A 6,140-nucleotide genomic window follows, 5' to 3' on the forward strand; every position below is an offset into this window, starting at 1 on the left:
CCTTTTTTAAGTCTGAATGCTACGATTATAGATGACTTTATATAGTTCTGTAAAGCACCAAGATACTGTTCAGTTTTTAAAATTGTGTTTGACTGCAAACCCGATAGCACTGGCTAAACCCTGTAGGGCTTGTCTTAGAAAAGTCTCAGGCAGACTGTCCAGGGCTGCCTGACCCAGCAACCCCACGGCTATCAATGTCAGTGTCTTGGGGCTCTGACATCACACATTGAAGCTTCACCAGTGTTTCATGAAGGAAGGGCTGATTGGGAAAAGCACAAATGTGTTTCTCTTTTTATTAGCGAACAAGTTTTCCAGAAGCTCTATTTGCATATTTCTGCTTACTTTTCACTAGTTAGAACTCTGACATGTGACTACTAGCTGCAAGGAAACCTGGGAAATGAACTTTTTTGGCTGAGCAATTGATGACCCAATACAAATGGGATTTTTTTTAGTTAAGCAGAAAAGAATGAATATTGAATAGGCCCCTAGCTGGGTCTCGCACAGCGTGCTTATTACCCCTTTAGGACATATATGTAAAAGCAGCAATTTATTTTATAGGATTGGATCCTAGCCTGACCTGTGGTGGCGCAGTGGATAAAGCGTCGACCTGGAAATGCTGAGGTCACCGGTTCGAAACCCTGGGCTTGCCTGGTCAAGGCACATATGGGAGTTGATGCTTCCAGCTCCTCCCCCCTTCTCTCTCTCTTTCTCTCTCTCTCTCTCTCTCTCTCTCCTCTCTCTAAAAAAAAAAAGAATTGGATCCTAGGGCCTGACAAAGAAGGAGGGAGTTCTGCTTAGTGTCTCTTTCTACAATCCTCCCATTCTCCCCTCTATACCCAGAAAATGTTACTCCCATGATAGGTGAGACTTTTGTCTCCTCCAAGTTCACTCCTTCCCAACACACAGCAGGTTTTCCCAGTCCGTTCTTCCTCTGACCATCTCTCCATGGTGTCACTAGTTCATTCATTTATTTTGAAAATACTAAACGTAAGTGTAGTAGGTTGAATAATGGCTGCCCAAAAATACAAAGTCCTACTCCCTTGTACTTGTAAATGTTACTCTATATGAGAAGAGAGTCTTTCAAGATGGTATTAAGCATTCTAAGATGAGGAGATGCCTTTTAGATTATGTGGATGGGCCCTAGATCCATCACAAATGTTCTTTACAAGGCAGGCGACGGAAACAACACAAACATAGTGAAGAGGATGATGTGGCCACAGGTGAAAGAATGCTGACAGCTACCAGGAACCAGAGAGACAAGGAAGAGAGCCTTCCTCAGAGCCTCTGAAGGGCCATTCTGCTGATCCCTTGATCTCGGACTTCTGGGTATTCTGTTAAGCTGCCTGGTTTTGGGTGGTTTATTGCAGCAGCTCTAGGGAAGTAATGCACATAAACTGTATGTGTCTGACACCTGAGGACCCAGACCTGCAATGGAAGGATATGGTAGTTGGCAGGTACACCTTGGAAGCTCCCTCCCTCCTGACTACCATCAAGAAGCATGTGGAATAAAAAAGATAAGGAGACTGGCCACCCTGAGGCCTGCTATACCACAGCCTTTTGTTCTAAGTGTGCAAAGAAGGGACGGAGGTTCTCTCCTTGCCAAACTTGCCTTTCATTTTTCTCTGGTGAGTATGCACTGGTGTCTGTGATTTTAATTTTAATTTCCATACTGACTAATAATGCTAAGCATCTCTTCAAATACTTATTTGCTATTTGGATACTCTCTTTTAGGTCTCTTATTTGTGGCTAGAATGTTTTATGATGACCCTGTATTTAGTAGCAGCCTTAACTCAATTCATTTATTTATTTTAACAGTTTATAGTTTCTTTTTGGATTTTTCTATATATTTATTTTACCTGTTCATAATGACTTTTGTTTATATCTAGTCATGTTGCATTTCATTTCCTGCCTTACTACAAAGAATGGTCTTGACTTGAGTTGTCAAGGTGGAATTCCTTTCTTTGTTCCTGATCACAGAGAGAAAGCTTTCAGATTTCACAGCTGAGCATAATGATTGTGATAGCATTTTTATAGGTAGTCTTTTTACTAATAGTTGACTAAATGGATATATGATGTTGATTTTTGTCAAATGCTTTTCTTGAATCTATTGAGATGATAGAATTATTTTTCTTTTATCGGTTAGTGTGGTAAATTAATTAACATATTTCCTAGTAAACTGGAGCATTCGTAGGTCTCACCTCTTTTTGTTACTTATGGTCTCAAGGATTATTGTCCTCCAACACCTGATATTCCATGTCTTAAGTGGCATTGTTTTACATGTTTTGTCTAGTGTTTTAGGTACTTCAGTCAGAAGAGTAAAGTGCCATTGCTCCACCTTGACCAGAAACAGAAGTCCATGTATTAAATTTTAATACAACTCTCCTACTAAATAACAGAAGCAGGCACACATCCCCTTCTAAAGCTAATTAGTAAGTATATAGAAGATTAGAATAAAAACAATCTAAAGGACCTGTATAGAACACTAAATTAACAACTAAAATATACATGATTTCTAGGTAACATGAGTATTTTTCAAAGTTGGCTATAAAGTCTAACCATAAATTATTTTAAAATTTCAAAGAATTTGAACTCTTATAGAGAAGGCTCTCTGCAGCAGGATGAAACTAGAAATTGGTAACAAAAATGACAAAATTTAAGAGAGCCAAGATGGCAGTGCAGTAGGTGGAAATTACACTCACCTCCTCCCAAGACCAAACTGGAGTTATAACTAAATTATAGAACAGTCATCCTGAATAATCAACTGAAGATTAGCTGAACAGAAGAGGTCTTATAAGCAAGGATTTACAGAAGAGGCCATATCAGGCTAGTAGGAAGAGTGGAGACATGTAAAGGGCTAGCCCCACTCAAACAGGCAGTAGCTGGGGTTCTGGAGGATATCTTAGTTTGTTCAGGATTTCCCCTGAGAAGAGTGAGGTCTAAACCCCAAGATTGGCTTCCCCAGCACAGAGCACCAGAGCTGGGGAGAGGTTCCCATATAACATCTGGCTCTGCAAAGTAGCTGGGTTTCTTAATTCTTTTTTTTTTTTTTTTTTTAGAGAGGAGAGGGAGAGAGAGAAGAGAGACAGAGAGAAAGGGGGGGAGGAGCTGGAAGCATCAATTCCCATATGTGCCTTGACCAGGAAAGCCCAGGGTTTTGAACCAACGACCTCAGCATTTCCAGGTCGACGCTTTATCCACTGCGCCACCACAGGTCAGGCTAGGAGCTGGGTTTCTGTTGTCAGGGGAAGACTGCAGAGACACTGGCACGCTCAGTGCACTGTATTTTATTTGCTACCATTCACCCTGGGCTCGGGCAGAGGGCGAGGGAGCAGACTAGAGTTGTACAAGGAGTCTGGGGTTTGTGGCTCTGGGGGGAAAGATGCAGGGACAACTGCCAGCATCCCTGTGCTGAGTCATTCTTCAGTACTGCAGATACTATCTTTTTTGAGTGGAGCACTCCCCTCTTGTGTGGCCTCAGCCTCAGGAAGAGCAATAGCCCCACCCTTTGGACTCCCTCTCAGCCACTCATGGATCTTAGGCCCTGTAGAAAAGTACAGCCACAGCCTTTTTCAGTGTCTGTGCCTAAAAGGAGGTGGAGGCCTATCTCAGAGTGCCTTGGGACATTTGCTGCCTGCCCCTGGGCCCAATGCTGATAAAAGCCACCCTGGGTGTGCATTTTGGTCCTTCTCCTGCGCAGCCAGGCTCCCAGCAGGGAAGACACAAACTGTTGAATGCTTGTAGCTCCAAACAAGTTGCCAAAGTCCAGTCACAGGCAGCATCTTACATTGGCCTGCACGAGAGCCCCTCCCAAAAGGCCCAGAACCAAAGCATCCAGTGGCCAGCTACAGACCACATCTGAGTAGGGTCCACTTAACTTCACAAGCAGCCTATGTAAAGGGAGATCTCATCAGGCATAAATCCTGGTGAGGCAAATTCCACCATGGTTGAGATAAAGCCTCACAGCCAGCCTGAGGGACAATCCCACACGTAAATAGGCCAATAGCAGTCAAGCCTCAGTTACAACAGGAGGGCCCACATAACCCACGCAAGGGACATTCCTTGAGCACCACACTCAGATGATCAAGGAGACTGCCACTGGACCCCATAGGACACCAATTACATAAAGCTATCTCACAAAGACTGGAGGTTATAGCAGATCTATCCAATACTTAGAAACAAGCACAAAGAGGCAGTTAAAATGAGGAGACAAGAAACAGGCTCCAAATGAAAGAACAAGAGAAATCTTAAAAGGAAAAAAAAAGCTAAATGAAATGCAGATGGCCTGACCAGTGGTAGCACAATGATAGAATGTTGACCTGTGGTGATGAGTTCTCAGGTTTGAAACCCTGAGGTCACTGGCTTGAAGCCCAAGGTTGCTGGCTTGAGCAAGGAGTTGCTGTCTTGGCCCAAGGCCCCCAGTCAAGGCACGTATGAGAAGCAGTCAATGAACAACTGAGGTGCTGCAACTATTAGTTGATGCTTCTTATGTCTCTTCCTTCCTGTCTGTGTCTGTCTGTCTCACCTTCTCTCTCTCGTGATGAAATGGAGACAAGCAACTTATCAGATAAAGAATTCAAAGTAATAGTTATACTGAAGGAACTTAGAATTCACAACATAAAAGAGAACATAGAAAACAATAAAAAGATCAGTCAAAAATGACAATATCTGACAATACATTGAAAGAAATGAGCAGTAGGTTGAATGAAGCAGAGGACTGAATTAGTAAATTGGAAGATGTGGCAGGAAAAGTAACACCCAATCAGAGCTACAAAAAGAAAAAATAATTTTAAAAATTGAGGATAGTTTGTGACCTATAGACAACATGAAGGAGTACCAGAAGGAGAAGAGAGTAAGGGATCAAAAACCTATTTGAAGAAACAATGACCAAAAATTTTCCTACCCTGGTTAAGGAAACAGACACACAGTCTAGGAACTGGAGAGAATCTCAAACAAGATAGACCCAAAGAGGCCCACATGGAGACACATCCTAATTAATATGACAAAAGTTAAAGACACAGAATCTTAAATAGCCACAAGACAAATTTCAGTTACCTACAAAAGTCCCATAAGACTGCTGATTTCTGAACAGAAACATAGGTTGTTGTAATGAAACAGCAAGAAACAAATGTCCTGCCACACAATCACAAAGCCAAATTAAGAAATTAGGGAGTCTTTATTAGCTAGCTATGCACACAGACCACACGGAAACCCAAGCCTTTCAAATCATGCAGCCCCAACTACAGTCTGGAATTAGCTTTTAAAGGCAGAATTACATGCTGATTGAGGAATGGGGAGGAGAGAAAGACTAGCAGTAAAATAGATCAATGAAACAAGCTTTCTTGCAATGCTTATTATTTATAGGGTTAATTCAGGGAGAAACATTCTGAGAACACCTGCAACCTTGCAAAGCTATCCCAAGGCCACAATCTGGGAGACCAGCCTCAAGGCCAGGAATAGGGAGTCTTCAGTAAAAGTAAGTTCTGCTAAAAGTCTCTTTGTTTTAGAGAAAATAAGTTCTGCCAAAAATTATTCATTTAAGAGCCTTTCTTTTCTATATTTTAAGGCCACATGGGATTGGCATGAAATATTCAAAGTGATGAAAAGCAAAGACCTACAACCAAGCCTACTTTATCTTCTCCAGACAAGAAAAAGCTAAAGGAGTTCATTACCACCAAGCCAGTATTACAAGAAATATTAAAGGGCCTACTTTAAGAAGAATAAAAAGAAATGAGGGAAGGTGGAAAAAAAACACAGTTAAAAGAATAAAATGATGATAAATGCATACCTATGAATAATCACTTTAAATGTAAATGGCTCAAATGCTCCAAAAGACATTTGGTAGCTGAATGGACAAGAAAACATGACCCATATATATGCTACCTACAAAGCCTACCTCAGAATGAAAGATGCACAAAGATTAAAAGGATAGAAAGGCATCTTTCATGGAAATGGGGGGAATGGGGTACCAATACTTATATCTGACAAAATAGACTTAAAGGCTAGAGTAAGACAAAGAAGGACACTAATGATAAAGGGAGAAATACAACAAGAGGACATAACCCTGGTAAACATTTACACATCCAATATAGGAGCACCTAAATATGTAAAGCAAATCTTGATGGACATAAAAGGAGAGGTTG

Source organism: Saccopteryx bilineata, chromosome 4, assembly GCF_036850765.1.
Source record: "Saccopteryx bilineata isolate mSacBil1 chromosome 4, mSacBil1_pri_phased_curated, whole genome shotgun sequence".
NCBI lineage: Eukaryota > Metazoa > Chordata > Mammalia > Chiroptera > Emballonuridae > Saccopteryx > Saccopteryx bilineata.